The sequence below is a fragment of the Mobula birostris genome, chromosome 11 (assembly GCF_030028105.1).
Source record: "Mobula birostris isolate sMobBir1 chromosome 11, sMobBir1.hap1, whole genome shotgun sequence".
Taxonomy (NCBI): Eukaryota; Metazoa; Chordata; class Chondrichthyes; order Myliobatiformes; family Myliobatidae; genus Mobula; species Mobula birostris.
In genome coordinates this window covers 14,592,364-14,609,028 of record NC_092380.1, presented here as the reverse complement: position 1 = coordinate 14,609,028, position 16,665 = coordinate 14,592,364, and the positions used below count along the sequence as shown (strand labels likewise).

The 16,665-nt window shown below is 42.4% G+C and overlaps 1 protein-coding gene across 1 annotated transcript in view; it reads right to left on the bottom strand.

Moving 5' to 3' along the window:
* Nucleotides 1-16,665, bottom strand: part of l3mbtl2 (L3MBTL histone methyl-lysine binding protein 2) — a 163,166-nt gene that overhangs the window by 6,371 nt on the left and 140,130 nt on the right. The window contains exons 21-22 of the transcript XR_011887714.1: nucleotides 8,056-8,129; nucleotides 5,522-5,573 (exon numbers count right to left, since the gene is read on the bottom strand). The gene's annotated coding sequence lies outside the window, so the exon portion shown is untranslated. The remainder of the gene's footprint in view (nucleotides 1-5,521; nucleotides 5,574-8,055; nucleotides 8,130-16,665) is intronic.

The window sequence follows — 16,665 nt, the reverse complement described above, 5'->3', positions numbered from 1 at the left end:
GAAAAGAGGATGCTGTCCAAGTTGCATGCCTTCTTGGACAATGTCTCCCATCCACTACATAATGGACTGGTTGGGCACAGGAGTACATTCAGCCACAGGCTCATTCCACCGAGATGCAACACAGAGCGTCATAGGAAGTCATTCCTGCCTGTGGCCATCAAACTTTACAACTCCTCCCTTGGAGGGTCAGACACCCTGAGCCAATAGGCTGGTCCTGGACTTATTTCCTGGCATAATTTACATATTACTACTTAACTATTTATGGTTTTATTACTATTTAATTATTTATGGTGCAACTGCAGCGAAAACCAATTTCCCCCGGGATCAATAAAGTATGACTATGATTATGATATAGAAACACCAATGCCCTTGAACAGAAAGTCCTACAAAAAGTAGTGGATATGACCAAGTTTATTTCGGGTAATGTCCTTCCCACCACCGGACGCTCTACACCATACGTTACAGTGAAGCAGGACCTGCTCACTTCTCACTGCTGCCATCAGGAAGGAGGTACAGAAGCCTCAAGACTCACACCACCAGGTTCAAGAACGGTTATTACCTCTTAGCCATCAGGCTCTTGAACCAGCGGGGATAACTTCACTTCATCATTGAAATATTCCACACAACCTATGGACTCGCGTTCAAGGACTCATCTAATGTTCTCGATAATTATTGCTTATTTATTCATTATTATTTCTTTCTTTCTCTATTTGCATAGTTTGTTGTCTTTTGAACACTGTTTGAATGCTAAAGTTGGTGCAGCCTTTCAATGATTCTATTATGGACTTATTGAGTATGCCCACAAGTAAACAAATCTCGGGGTTGTATATGGTGACATATACGTACTTTGATAATAAATTTACTTTGAACTTTGAAGTGATTCCCAAAGACAATACTTCAAGCATGTTTCAAAAAAAAATGTTCATGGTTCTACCCTGTCTAAACTCTATGGTCTGTGATCTTCAATCCCTCCTGTCTTGTACCAGCCATTGGCAGCTGTGTTAACGGCTGCCTATCCTAGAAGCTCTGGAATTCCTTCCCAGAAACTTTCATTCCTTTGTACCCTTAAGCGCACAACATGTGACCTCTGGTGCCTTGTTCTTGGGCAGCCCTTTGCCAAATTCTGGCTGATAATGCTTGCCAGAAGGTCTTCGGGATGTTTGCTACGTGAAAGCTCTCATATTAGTGAAAATCCATTATTGTGATTGGGTAGTGATGGAGGGACAAACAGATCTGAAGCCATTCCTTTAAAATTTCTCCAAAATCATGCATCCAGTCCACAGTCCAGTCAACAACCAAAAAAGTGAGATTTAGAAAACTCACCCCATCTCAGTCTTTTTCAGCAATTTGTGAATTTGGCTAAAATTCCTCAAAAAAATGAGAAAACTATTGAAAATGCTTTCAGCACATTGCAAAAGCAATACAGAAGATTTTTTTGATAATTACAGCCAAAAAGTACCAAGGTTTCTACTAAGGCAATCAACAAGCATAGCAATATTATTAAGAAATGCACTTCCCTTGTGAGGAACTGACCAACTCTCTGCTTCGGGCCTTACCTCATACTTATTTACTGATTTTAGTGATGACTTAGACATCAGTGTCAAAGTCGGCATTAGCCGTAAGACCAGCCATTCATCATCTTGTGAAAATACCAGTAGATTACTGATGCATGCTATTGGCCTGCAAGTCTCCATTTTATCAATCTCTTCTCCGCTTGCTCTCAATGTCTCTTTATCGAGAGGCCGGGACTGTGCAGCAAATATATTAAAATCAGCAACACCCCAGAAGAAATAAATACAGGGAACAATAGTTTGAGAAGAAGCCTTACAAGAGCATGACCAGAGTTGCACTGCAGGTGCTAAGGGCAATGAGGATCAAGTTTTCGGTACTGTAGAAACTAAAGGATAAGGACAGTTTGTTCTTGGCTGGGCTTCAGATCACTGTGTGTTTTGCATGACAGAGCGATGGCCCATTGTGGCCTATTGAAGAACTTCTAGCGGATTGCAAAAGATTGAGTGAAGCAGCCAAATCAGTCTGTAGGTCACTAACTTTGCACAGTGACACAATCTGCAGAACATGCTTGCTGTTATATTCAAGAGATTGTTAAAGGAATGAATGAAAAAAAAATCTCTGCAACCATGGAACCAACTTCATTCTAAACTACTCAACAATTATAACAAATTGCCTGTTCAATTGTTATTGAACTGATTTACGATAGCCTCTGGTGATGTACTACGGTGTGATGAATCTGTGGAATTCATTGCCACAGACGGCTGTGGAGGCCAAGTCTTTAAGTATATTTAAAGCAGAGGTTGATAGGCTCTCGATTAGTAAGAGTGGCAAAGGTTACAGGGAGAAAGCAGGTGAATGGGGTTGAGGGGGGATAATAAATCATCTATGATGAAATGGCAAAGGAGACTCGATGGACTGAATGGCCTAATTCTCCCTCCATGTGTAATGGTCTCATATAGTTCCCAAGTCAAGGATGGCAATTAGCAATCTAGCATTTTACAAGCGTATTTTGTTCCTGCAACATAGCTCTTAACTCAGCTTTTATTGAGTGTTGGTTTATGCAAAAGTGAAATACTATGCATTTTATTTTAACTTTATTGGGTACATCAAGTGTAAGCAGAGCTTTTTACAAGTTAACATGCCATCCATTCTGATTGTGATTTTACCTTATCTGGCTCCTATGTAAGAGATCTGCTCTCAACTTTCGCAGAGAGAGATGAACTGAAACAAACTGAAGTGCAGACTGTAAAACTGTAATTGAGACAAAAGTATGAAAACTGAAATAGTGGTGGAAGAATTCAGAAGCAGGATTTTGAACTACTGATCTTGTGCAATGGCATTTAATCAAGATGATTAATTGGTTGTATATTGTTTCTGGTGTTAAGTTTTTTGGGTAAGGTTGGGGGAATAAAAAGATGAGGCTGTCCAAGCAACAGATGGAGGATTGGAGGATTCTGGAAAGTAAATCCTTCGTAAATTAGTTTCCATGCGTAGCTTAATGATTAAAGATGATGACTGCGCATTCTACAAATCTCTTTGGACCATTGATAACTTGCTTCTGCTCTAGTTTTGTGGATTCTGATCTGGCAGATGGAGACAATGTTGGGAACGCAGGCTGATGGGGAAAAGGTTCCTAACAGGATGGATGATTTGAGAGTCGGGATGCTCCTTCTGCCACTTACACGGCTTCTGTGAGCTTTTGGTGCACAGACTCTAGGTTCTCAGCACTATCATGAACGGTGATTCTTCATTCTGGGTGGTCATGGGCCAGGGATTTCCAAGAGCCAGAGTGTGTCAGTTTCAGGATCCTAAGTGTTGGGCATGTGAGTAACTTGGCCTGCCTGACAAAACTGGGGCCTCAGTGCTGGGGATGTTGGCTTGGGAGATGGCATTCCTATTGGTTTGCTTATCCTTCTAGTGAGTTCAGAAGACTTGGTAGGTTAAATGGCCTAATTCTGCTCCCATGTCTTATGGTCTTATGACAGCTACCTTTCCAGTGCAGTGACAAATGCTGTAAGGACTGGAGGACACAAGCTTAAATTATTCAAGGACTGGAAAGGATTGGCAGGTCTCAGAAACATTGGGGGGGGGGGTAGATTCAGCAGAGGTTTGCTCCAGTCAGCTTGGTCCCTGGATTCCACTTAACCTGATCAAAAGCAGCACATTGTTAAAATGTGGGGTTGGCCAGGGACCCCTTCTGCCAGATTTTCATCTCTCCAAACAAGAGAAAATCTGCAGATGCTGGAAATCCGAGCAACACACACATAAAATACTGGAGGAACTCAGCAGACCAGGCAGCATCTATGAGGAAAAAAAAGTACAGTCGACGTTTCGGGCTGAAACCCTTCAGCAGGACTGGAGAAAAAAAACTGAGGAGTAGATTTAAGAGGTCGGGAGAGGGGAAGGAGAACCACCAGGTGATAGGTGAAACCTGGAGAGGGAGGGATGAAGTAAAAAGCTGGGAAATTTATTGGTGAGATGAAGTGAGAGAGGGAAAGGGGGATGGGAAATGAAGAATGGCGGGGCTGGGGTGGGGTGGCATTACCGGAAGTTTGAGAAATCGATGTTCCTGAAATCAGGTTGGAGGCTACCCAAATGGAATATAAGGTGTTGTTCCTCCAGCCTGAGTGTGGCCTCATCACGACAGTGGAGGAGGCCATGGATGGACATATCAGAATGGGAATCGGGATTTAAATGGGTGGTCACTGGGAAATCCCACTTGTTCTGGAGGACAGAGCGTAGATGCTCAGTGAAGCAGTCTCCCAATCTATGTTGGGTCTCACCGAGATACAGGAGGCCACACCGGGAGCACTGAACACAGTAAATGATCCCAACAGACTCACAGGTGAAGTGCCGCCTCACCTGGAAGGACAGTTTAGGGCCCTGGATGGTGGTGAGGGAGGAGGTGTAGGGGCAGGTGTAGCACTTACTCTGGTTGCAAGGGTAAGTGCCGGGGGGGGGGGGGGGGGGAGATCAGTGGGGAGGGACGAATGGAGGAATCTCTCCAGTGCATTTTGTGCTATAATTCTTTTCATTAAAATGATTAAAATATTCAGAGATATTTTTCTCAAGATTTTACATTAATTATATATTTCTATTAGTTAACTAGAGTAACAACTGTATTGCCCATTAGAGATATGTAGATGGAAATGAGAGTCACTGTACAAAGTACAGTGTTGGTATTCTATTGAAAATTTCCCATTACTCTTAGCCCATGTGAATTAAAGGGGCCTTTTTCTAAAGAAGGAAGAGGAAGTGGTTCTTTAGCCCACTGAGTCACTGTCAATCACCAGCCATCTATTTACACTAATCCTACATTAACCCTATTCTTTATTCTTGCCATATTCCCGTCCACGTCTCCAGACTCTACCACTCACCTCACACTAGGGACAATTTACGGTGGCCATTTAACCTGCCAAGTGGCAGACCTTTGGGATGGGGAAGGGAGCCAGAGCATCTGGAGGAAACTCACACAGTCATGGGGGGAAAAAAATGCAGATAGTGCCCGAGGTCAGCATTGAACCCAGTTCTCTGGCACTGAGAGGAACCGGGCAGTACCTCCCGTGCTGCCCATTTACTCAAGAAAACCAAGCAATAAATTACTGTTAACTTCACATTCTATTTGTTGCACGTAATTAAGCTTTACATATTGGAGAATAAATAAAAATTCAAAAGATCTGAAGAGAACAATTCCAAAGTTTAAAAACCTCTACTCCAGATGGATTGATGGGTCTTTACCCTAGAGCAGAACAGACATAGAAGTCTATTAAAGGGCAGTATTGTCTCTCCATCAACGAGTGAGTCCAATTTAACAGTCTGGGAAAAGCGAGGGAAAAGCATAGGCAGTCCTGTTTTTAAGAAAAACAGGAAGTTCCCAGTAGCCCTCTACTGACTAACACAGCTGGATTTATGTGCCATCCTCCACATTAGACAACTTGTGTTGCACAATTACTTACTTTTGAAATGCAATGCAAACAAAAGAAAATATGGATGGCTTTTCTCACCCTACCTTTGGTGCAGCTACAAGTGGCCCATTTGCTGACCCAGCTGAAATCCGGAAGCTGCAAAAAGGTAGAAATTACTTTAATATTATTCTTGTTTTCCACATTTTTGTTGTAACAGAAGTACCAGTAATGATAGTTACTGGTGCTGTCATGTTACTCTGTGGCAACATTGTGCAATGCAATATCTATTGTATATAAGTGTAATAAATCGAGAGCTTATTTTTTAAATGTTTATAGAACTGGATTAGGTACATACAGAAATAGAATTGAGATTATAAGAAATGTATAAAATTTAAATTTAAAGTGGGACATATTGGCACAGAGAACAGTTTAACATGGTTGGGACCCTCTATCAAAAACAAGTAACTGCAACACTCAACGTCATTTTTTCTTTCAGAATTCCATTTCCTTGAATTTAGAAGATCAAGGGATTATCTAATTGAGGTACTTTAAGTACTTGAAAGGATGCACTTGTTTGCTTTCGATCAAACCGATCAATTTCTTTAAAAACCTATTTGCATATGAACTTGGGTTTGCATCAAAATGGAACCTGATAACTTTTTGTAAGATAGGGCTATTTAAGAATTATTGAACAAAGTGGTGTAAAGGTGTAAAATCAGACATGATATATTTGTAAGATGAAACAGGCTAGAGGGGTTGAATGGCTTGCCCTTGTTCGTATTTTTCATTGATCAAGCAGTTTGTATTAAACCCTCACTAATTCCACTCTAAAGTGGTTTAAATCAATTGGCCCTGAAACCATAAGTAGATGAAACATGAGGATTACACAACAGGTAAAACAAATACTGAGCAGTTATCTAATTATCAGAATAATCCAAAATCAATAATTCCAAAACATTAAGTACTTTCACTAAATGTTTACAGTGTTTCTGGAAAACCTCTCCATACACATTATCTGTGCCATCGACAGGCATCACATGGAGTCTTTGGAATAAACAGCTTGCCGCTCTAGCGCACAGACACAAATGGCAGAAGGAACAAGAGTTTCACCATGTCAGGCGGAGCGAGGGTTGTGCCAAAAAGAGAGGCTTTGATAAGGGCCTAAGTTATTAAAATAAGGACAGATGGATGAAGGGGTCTTAAGACAGGATCCCAAAAAGGAATCCCAAAACTGTTCAGTTTTCATATTTTCCTCAAAATGTGGAAGGCCATTTAACTCAGTGAATCGATACCATCTGTCGGAGTAATCCCATCTCACTTATTTGTCTGTAATCCACTCTCTCGCATGCCCATCAACTCCGGTACTATCCACCTACACTAGGCAACTTAGAATTGGGATGTGAGCAACCAGAACACCTTGAGGAGTCCGCCCATGCTGTCACAGGGAATGCAAGCAAACTCCACACAAACAGCATGGCATTGGAAATCAGGATCTAGTCCAGGCCAACAGAGTTTTCAGGAAAATTTCAGAGGGGTCAGGAATGAGATTGAAGATTGAAGGCGAGGATCTGAGGTTGAATGTACTAGGAACAAAGTTGGATACGAATCCAGTCAAGTTGCCCAACTCAGCATGTTGGACATGCCCAAGATGAGGATGAAGAGGAGGAAGTCAGTGTGGATGAGTTGCAAATGAATTGTATTAACTGGAAACTTTTTGATTGGGTGGACAATGCACAATTGAAGAATCCCGTTCAACAGAATTATTACAGTTCTAGTTAATACTGGAGTTCTTGAAAACAGCTAGAGAGGTTAATCACCAGGTTATTACAGTATCAGTGTGTCGCAATCTGTTGGGGCTAATGAGAAAATGAGTAAATGGAGAATATAATGGTCAGCTATCAGAAAGTTACAACCCTTAAGCCAATAAAGTGACATGGTGATGCCACAAACCGGGAAAAGCAGGTTGAGCACATTTAGTTTCATCAAATGAACACAGAATTTTAAATTTACTAAATAGGCACCATTGTTCAGACTGCTTGTTGACTTGTACATTTGATTTCCAACAACCACGACAATGGCACATTACTCCTTGGAGAGCATTTTGACTGAATGCATCACCGTTGGGTATGGATGCTCCGACGCACAGGATCGTAAGAGGCTTTGGAGGGCTGGAGACTCAGTCAGCTTCATCATGGGAACAAGCCTCCTCACCACTGAGCCCATTTTCAAAAAGTGGAGGTCTCAAGTGATGGCATTCATCGTTGGGGACTTGCCCTTTTCTCATTAGCATTATCAGAGAGGAGGCACAGGAGCCCGAAGACCCACATTCAACATTTCAGGAACAGTTTCTTCCCTTCCGCCATCAAACCTCTGGCCCATGAATCCATGAACACCAGCTCTTTCACACCATTTACTTTTTTCATATATTGTAACTTATTGTAATTTGTTATGCCTGGACTGTACTGCCCCCCCACAAAACAAAAAAATTTATGGCCAATGTCAGTGACAATAAAGCTCATTTTGGATAACATGATTGTGAAGGCAGTATTAAAAAGATACCATCATTACTTTAGGGTCTCAGTGAATAAAAATTCACCTTGTAGGAACAATATTTGTTGAACAACAGTTTGTACCTTACCAAGTGCAATAGATTCAGATGCAAAAATCTGTGGGTGGTAGAAGTCTGAAATAGCAAGTTGAAATACTCAGCACCTGGGGAGAGAGAAGAACAGTTAATTTCCAAAGTTCAAAGTAAATTTATTATCAAAGTACATATACATCACCATTATACAACTCCGAGATTCATTTTCTTGTGGGCATACTCAATAAATCCAATAACCAGAATAGAACCACGAAAGAAGCTGCAGAAGATCGTGAACACGGTGCAGCACATCACACAAACCAATCTTCCGTCCGTGGACTCACTTTACACTGCACGCTGTTAGAGCAGTGCTGACAGGATAATCAAGGACACAACCCACCCAGCCAACAGACTTTTCATCTCTCTTCCCTCCGGGAGAACATAGAACATAGAATAGTACAGCACAGTACAGGCCCTTCGGCCCTCAATGTTGTGCCAACCCTCAAACCCTGCCTCCCATATAACCCCCCACCTTAAATTCCTCCATATACCTGTCTAGTAGTCTCTTAAACTTCACTAGTGTAGCTGCCTCCACCACTGATTCAGGCAGTGCATTCCACGCACTAACCACTCTCTGAGTAAAAAAACTTTCCTCTAATACCCCCCTTGAACTTCCCACCCCTTACCTTAAAGCCATGTCCTCTTGTATTGAGCAATGGTGCCCCGGGGAAGAGGTGCTGGCTGTCCACTCTATCTATTCCTCTTATTATCTTGTACACCTCTGTCATGTCTCCTCTCATCCTCCTTCTCTCCAAAGAGTAAAGCCCTAGCTCCCTTAATCTTAATATAATCTTATAAATTATAGTACCAGATGTCTTGGTGGGGGGAAGCTATAATTCAAATTTAAGCCACACCCTTCTTCAGTATGCTTTAGTATAGTCACTTGCTAGGATTTTCTCCATATTTCTTTCCAAAGATCTTTCTAATCTCTCTTCTACCTTTTTTTTGTTGTTCTGTAAATCTCTCCCAGACCTTGGGACTTTTAGCTTTTTCAATCTGGGCAGGTTCTTTCTTTGGTCTGAAGCAATTTACAGTCATTCAACTTGTTAACCAATGTTGTTTAATTACATAAATACAGCTCTTGGTGAAGATTCGTTAATAGCTGTTATTGTATTGGCTATGTACTTAGGCATGTTCCCAATATTTGTGTGTAATTTAACCCTCCCAAAAAAAAAATCAATAAGGAATTAAACAATCATGGTCAATGATTTTATGCCTCATCTGATAATGACAGAGCAGGGAGGCTATACCAAAACTGTTCAAAGTACTATTCAGGCAAGTGCTTAAATAGTGCACGCAGTTCCAGTCACCACACCACGGGAAGGATGTGATAGCATTAGTGAAGGGGCAGAGTAGAAGGTTCTGGAGCTTGAAGACTCGTACGGCCAGATTTTGGAACAGCTTCTTTCCAACCGTGATAAGACTGCTGAACGGATCCTCACCCGGATCTGGGCCGTACCCTCCAAATATCCGGACATGCCTCTTGGTTTTTTTGCACTACCTTACTTTCCATTTTTCTATTTTCTATTTATGATTTATAATTTAAATTTTTAATATTTACTAATTTTTTATTTGTAATCCAGGGAGTGTGAAGTGCAGAATCAAATATCGCTGTGATGATCGTACGTTCTAGTACCAATTGTTTGGCGACAATAAAGTATAAAGTATAAGAATCAATGAGAAGATCGCACCAACAGAGCGGACAACCAGTGTGCAAGACAACAAACTGTGTAGGTGTAAAAGGATAGAAAACTAAATAATAATAATAAATAAGCAATAAATAGCAAGAACATGAAATGAAGAGTTCTTGAAAGTGAGTTCAAAGGTTGTGGGAACAGTTCAGTGATGGAATAAGTGAATTTGAGTGAAGTTATCTCCTTTAGTTCAAGAGCCTGATGGTTGAGGGGTAATAACTGTTCCTGAACCTGGTGGTGTGAGTCCTGAGGCTCCTGTACCTTCTTCCTAACGGCAGCAGCGAGAAAAGCGCATGGCCTGGGTGGTGGGGTTCCCTGATGATGGATGCTGCTGTTCTGGGACTATCTTGATGTGTTCAAGGGCACTGGTATTTCCATAACAGCCTCTGATGCAGCTAGTCAATATACTCTTCACTACACATTGATAGAAGTTTGTCAAAGTTTTAGATGTCATGCCAAGGCTTCACAAACCTCTAAAGAAGTAGAGGTACTGCTGTGCTTTCTTCGTGATTGCTCTTATTTGCTGGGCCCAGGACGGGTTCTCTTAACCGAGGAATTTAAAAGTCGCTGACCTTCTCCACCTCTGATTCCCTGATGAGACTGACTCATGGCCCTCTGGTTTCCTCCTCCTTAAGTCAATAATTAGCTCCTTGGTCTTGTTGACATTGAGTAAGAGGTTGTCGTTGTAGCACTACCCAGCCAGAGTTTCAATCTCCATCCTATCTACTGATTTGTCACCAAATCTGAATTTGCCCTATGACAGTGGTGTCATTAGCAACTTAAATATGGCATTGGAGCCATGCTTAGCCACATAGTCATAAGCACAGTGTGAGTAGAGCAGGGGTCTAAGCACACAGCCTTGTGGTGCACCTGTGCTGATGGTGATTGTGAAGGAGATGTTGCTGCCAATCTGAACTGACCGGGGTCTGCAAGTGAGGAAATCAAGGATCCAATTGCACAAGGAGCTATTGAGTCCTAAGTCTTGAAGTTATTGATTAGTTCTGAGGGGATGATATATCGAATGCCAAGCTGTAGTCGATAAAGAGCACCCTGATCTTTGCTGTCCAGATGTTCCAGGATTGAGTGAAGAGCCAATGAAATGGCAAATGCTGTGGATTTGTTACGCTGGTAGGCAAGTTGCAGTGGATCCAAGTAGTTTCTCAAGCAGGAGTTGATATGTTTTATCATCAATCTTTGATTACTCTTTAGCACTGTGGATGTCTGCAAGTGCTACTGGACAATTGAGGCAAGTCACTACATTCTTCTTAGCCACCGGTACAATTGAAACCTGCTGGAAGCAGATGGGTATCTCAGACTGCTGAAGTGAGAGGTTAAGGATCTCAGCCAGTTGATCAGCACAGGTCTCTAATTTTACAGGAAAGTCAGTTACTCTCATGATTGGAAAATGTTTCTAATTTAGTTGATTTGAAGCAAGTAGCTAGTAGGCAGTGGACGAGGTGCAAAGGGTAAGTGGGTTGCTTAGTACAGAAAATGAGTCATAAAAAGGAAAAGCAAGAAAGGACAAATGAAAAGGCTGTGATGAAGAATCGTTCACCCTTAATTCTCTCTGGATCTGGCAGGATCGTCCAAAGTTCTATTTCTTTCTACTTTTGCATCATCTACAAGATCTGCAGCAGTGACTCATTATTTCTATAGGGCTATGATAAATATTAAGTATATCAATAAACAAGTATGTTAGCAGTTATTCAATAAGAGGGCATTGCTCTGGTATTGCAGAAAACAATTAATGTTAGTTCAGATTTATTGTTTAATTAATAATAAATTTGCAAACTTCTTGGAGGCGGATCTAAGCTTCAAACAATAGAACAGGAAGCTGACAAAGAGAGAGACACATTTGCCGGTTGGGTTAGATGGTCAGATTCGTATTTATCACATGTACATCAAAACATACACTCAGTGGCCACCTTATTATATACACCGTTACACCTGTTTGTTATTGCAAATAGCTGATCAGCCAATCATGTGGTAGTAACTCAATGCATACAGACATTGGTCAGGAGGTTCAGTTGTTGTTCAGACCAAAGAGGAGGGAGGAGAAGATGGCGACGCGATGCAGCGCGTGCGGCCGTTCCGAATGATATCGTATGTGTTATCTAGGGGGCCGTGCACAATCCTGATTTGACGGAGACAGCCGTGAGGAGCACGGAGGAACACCTGGAGAAACTTCTGAAATGCCTGCTTCGCTGCCACTGTGCGGTCGAGAATCTCTGGAGGGGAAGGCACCAAATCCTCGGCTTTGCCTATTGCCTGTTGCCGGGGCCGGGGTCGAAGCGCTCGGCAGAGATGGTGCTCGGTGTCGGAGAGCTGGTCGGAGGCTCGGAGTTTTCGGACGGACTCAGAGTTGGACTGTGGTCGAATGCTTCCAGGATGCTGCATTGGCAAGTTTGCGGCGCTGGAGGTTCACCGTCTGCGTGAGATGATGGGACTTTTGAGAGACCTTGAGACTTTTACCGTGCCGATGATCTGTTCTTATCAAATTACGATATTGCTTTGCACTGTTGTAACTATATGTTATAATTATGTGGTTTTTGTCAACTTTTCAGTCGGTTTGTCATGTGTTTCTGTGATATCATTCTGGAAAAACATTGTATTATTTCTTAATGCATGCATTACTAAATGACAATAAAAGAGGACTGCGTGTCCTCATAATCTAATCTAATCCAATATCAGAAAGGGAAAGAAATATGATCAAAGTGACTTTTACTGTGGAATGATTGTGGGTATCAGATGGGGTAGTTTTCAGTATCTCAGAAATTGCTGATGTCCTAGGATTTTCATGCACAAAAATCTCTAGAGTTTACTGAAAACATCTAGCAAGTGGCAGTTCTGTGGGCAAAAAAATGCCTTATTAATGAGAGAAGTCAGGGGAGAATGGCCAGATTGGTTCAAAAGGACAGAAAAGGCAACAGTAGCTCAAATAACCACACGTTACCACACGTGCAGAAGAGCATCTCTGGATGCGTAACATGTTGAACCTTGCAGGATGGGCTATAGCAATAACAGTTGTTCGTCCATCGTCGTCATCGATGAAGACCTCAACACCATTGATGGTGTCGAGACTAGCACATGATTTGGATTTAAGTGAGGGAGAGATGCACAGCCTCACTCTTTCTTCCCAATTCCCATCTGGATCCAGTGGCAAGACAGAGTCCAGACGACTGGAGATGGAACTAGGCGCAGTGGATGACCAGGACGTCTTCTGTGTCTTGTCCTGCTCTACACGTTCCACGACGCTTGCAGAAACCGCCTTCTTGACCGTTGGACCTTCCATTGGTCTCATCCGCTCAATCCGCCGGAGTCTATCTTCACACGTTTGGATAGACATCTCCCTATCTCACCGAGGGTTTGAGGCCCGTCGGCTACCCTCACCTGGTTAAGCCAGCTTGTCGAAGCTGTTGCCCGGGGTGTGGCCGCTGTTGCATGCAAACAGCTACGGGGAGCAATAGAATACACTTAGTGCAACACACATAAAAGTTGCTGGTGAACGCAGCAGGCCAGGCAGCATCTCCAGGAAGAGGTACAGTCGATGTTTCAGGCCGAGACCCTTCGTCAGGAATAACTGAAAGAAGAGCTAGTAAGAGATTTGAAAGTGGGAGGGGAGGGGGAAATCCGAAATGATAGAAGACAGGAGGGGGAGGGATGGAGCCAAGAGCTGGACAGTTGATTGGCAAAAGGGATATGAGAGGATCATGGGACGGGAGGCCTAGGGAGAAAGAAAAGGGGGAGGGGGGGAAAGCCCAGAAGATGGGCAAGGGGTATAGTGAGAGGGACAGAGGAGAAAAAGGAGAGAGAGAAAAAGAATGTGTGTATATAAATAAATAAATAATGGATGGGGTACGAGGGGGAGGTGGGGCATTAGCGGAAGTTTGAGAAGTCAATGTTCATGCCATCAGGTTGGAGGCTACCCAGACGGAATATAAGGTGTTGTTCCTCCAGCCTGAGTGTGGCTTCATCTTTACAGTAGAAGAGGCCGTGGATAGACATATCAGAATGGGAATGGGACGTGGAATTAAAATGTGTGGGCACTGGGAGATCCTGCTTTCTCTGGCGGACAGAGCGTAGGTGTTCTGCGTCGGGTCTCGCCAATATATAGAAGGCCACATCGGGAACTCGCCAATATATAGAAGGCGGCAACCTTTATGTGTGTTTCACCAGCAACTTTTATGTGTGTTGCTTGAAATTCCAGCATCTGCAGATTTCCTCGTGTTTGTGTTTTTGAACACACTTAGTGGCTACTTTATTAGGTAAGGGAGGTACAATGAAATCTACATGCTTGAGTTAGCAACCAACACACCCAAGTATGTTTTGGGGAGGCAGCCTGCAAGTGTTACCACACATTACATTGCCTGCCCACAATGTTCAACAACACAACGCAACGCGAGCAACAGAAGAAAAAGATAGCCCAGACAGCCTAGTAACCTGGTCCAAGCTTACAAGATTCCAAAGAGATTTTTTTTCCTAAAAGCATGAAGGGCAACTCAGAAGGCAGAATTGAAAAGCTAAAAGAGAAGAAAAAACAGGATTCCAGAAATCTTAAGTTGAAAAGCAGAATTTGGCAGGGATACTCACAATATCAGGCACATCTCTGGAGGGAGAAACAAAGTTGACGTTTCGGGTTGATGACTATTCATCAGCTTCAGTTCTAACGTCAGAACTATTACTGTTTTACTAACCCCAGGCATTTCGATTGAATTCCCATGGCAGGGATATTGAAAACAAGAAGGTAGAGGTTTGAAGTGAGGGGAATGAGTTTTAAAGAGGGATGGAGGAGAACATTTTGGTTACAAGTCGGCAGAGAGTGGTTGATGTCTGTAACATGCTGCCAGAGGCGGTGGTGGAATCTGATACAGTTACTATGTTTAAGAGGCATTTAAACAGACACTTAAATAAATAAAACTTTAGAAGTTTATGATACTAGTCAAGGCAAATGGCGTGAGAGTAGATGGGCAAAAAAGGCAGCATGATCATAGAGAGCTCAAGGGCCCTTACTGTGCTGTACGACTACAGGGCTCCAATTGGTCAGAATAGTTACTTCCAAGACCATTGAAAAGTCGGGTGACAGGATGTCTATTTTCAAAGTAGAGAACCTCTTCATTGTAACTTTCCCCAATGTGAACAGACTAACAAAACCTGTGAATGCATCAAATTCACCCCTTCTGTGTGTTGAAGTGATTTCAGGCTGGGCAATAGAGGTCCTTAGACCATTTTTACAAAAAGCAGCACAGCTAGCCTTTTGGAGATTGAGGAAAATGTTCTTTGATACTGAGCAGTAAGTAGATTTATTTAAGCTTTCTGAGTGCGGGGACTGGTGAGATATTGAATGGTATTTAGCTGCAAAAATAACAGATTTACACCTAACTTTACAAAAGGAGAAAATGTGTGTAGTCAAGGGCATCCCCTACATCTCCTGAAAGATAAATCCTATGTCATAGTAGTCACGTTTCTTTCACTAGTTCGAACATCTGCACTGCTGCAAGCTATGCCTTTGAGAGGTATGGGTTCACCCATACAGCAGTGGACGGGAGAGCAGAGTAGGGGCTGAGGGAGGGGACCACAGGTGGGTTCTGATGTGGACTGAACAGTGACAAGTGCAGCAAGTTAGGGGAAATGTTTACCGGTTTTGTGCAACTTTCGATGTAGTGAAAGTATAACAGTCACACAAATGCAAAAGGATCAAATCTGATCTAATCAAAGCTTGAGGAAAGCCAGCAGAGTAATGTGGCCACATCAATCATCCTCGGCACACCACTTCAAACAGATTCAGAGCTTACACTCAAGGTGTCACGGTTAAAGAAGCCTTCACACATTTGCAAAATGAATGTTCGAGCGGCATATAATAAACCCCCGCTGAATGCATTGCCTATTCAAAGCACGCAAGCATCCCTAAATGTTAAATACACGCAACAATTTGGATGCAATACCCGGAACAAAAACAATTTGAAGATCATTTAAAGCTAGTGTATCCGTTGATAAAAATCAGCCCGATGTTGGAGGCGGGGCTGTGCATGTGACTGGGCTCACAGCAAGCAGAGGATTACAGCAACTACAACTTATAGTGTGAAAAAAAAGATCTATCTAAAGGGTGGAGGAGAGAAAACCTGAGATGTAAACTGTAGCAGCTTCCTCCAATGAAAGCAGGGTAATTTCTCCAGAATAAAAATGGAATATGGTAGGTTGCTAGATGCAGACTGTGGGCATGTAAAACTACCAACAGTCATTCACAGTAGTGTGGTTCCCAGAGATGATCAGCTGGGGAATTATCCATTGATCTTTCCATTCTGACTAGGAATAGTCATTGAACACAGTATGTTTGGAAACGGAACAGGATTGAGATTTTAAGCACTGTTTCCAAGATTACCACAGCGAGCCAATAAGATGGGACTGCCATTCCGTTGGGACACCAAACATCATTTTTTTCCCAATACATTTGCTGAATTATCGGAATGGCTTCTATTCATGTCTGCAGTAGTTCCCACTTCTAAACCATCTGTGTGTGGTTCCACTACCTCAAGGCATGGTTTCTTGGATGCCTTTTTAGTTGTCTCAATCCTGAGCATCGTACTTCAGGAACGATGTCAAGGGATGGTAGTAACTGACACTGGGGTCCATGGTAATGTGGAAACTTGATAAATTACAATAGTTCTCTTCAGAGAAAAGCTTAAAGGAAAAAGGGAGGTGGCACACAAGAATTATAACCTGAAGCAGATCAGCCATGATCACATTGAAGATAGGGTAGCCTTGAGGGGCTGAATGGCCTATTCCTACTCTTATTTTCTGACGTGTTCAAAATCAGGAAAGGTTTTGATCGTTAATAAGGAGAATCAGAGTGATTAGGGTTAGGATGCTGATAGAAATTTACAAAATTAATAGAGGCATAGATAATTTTTTTATC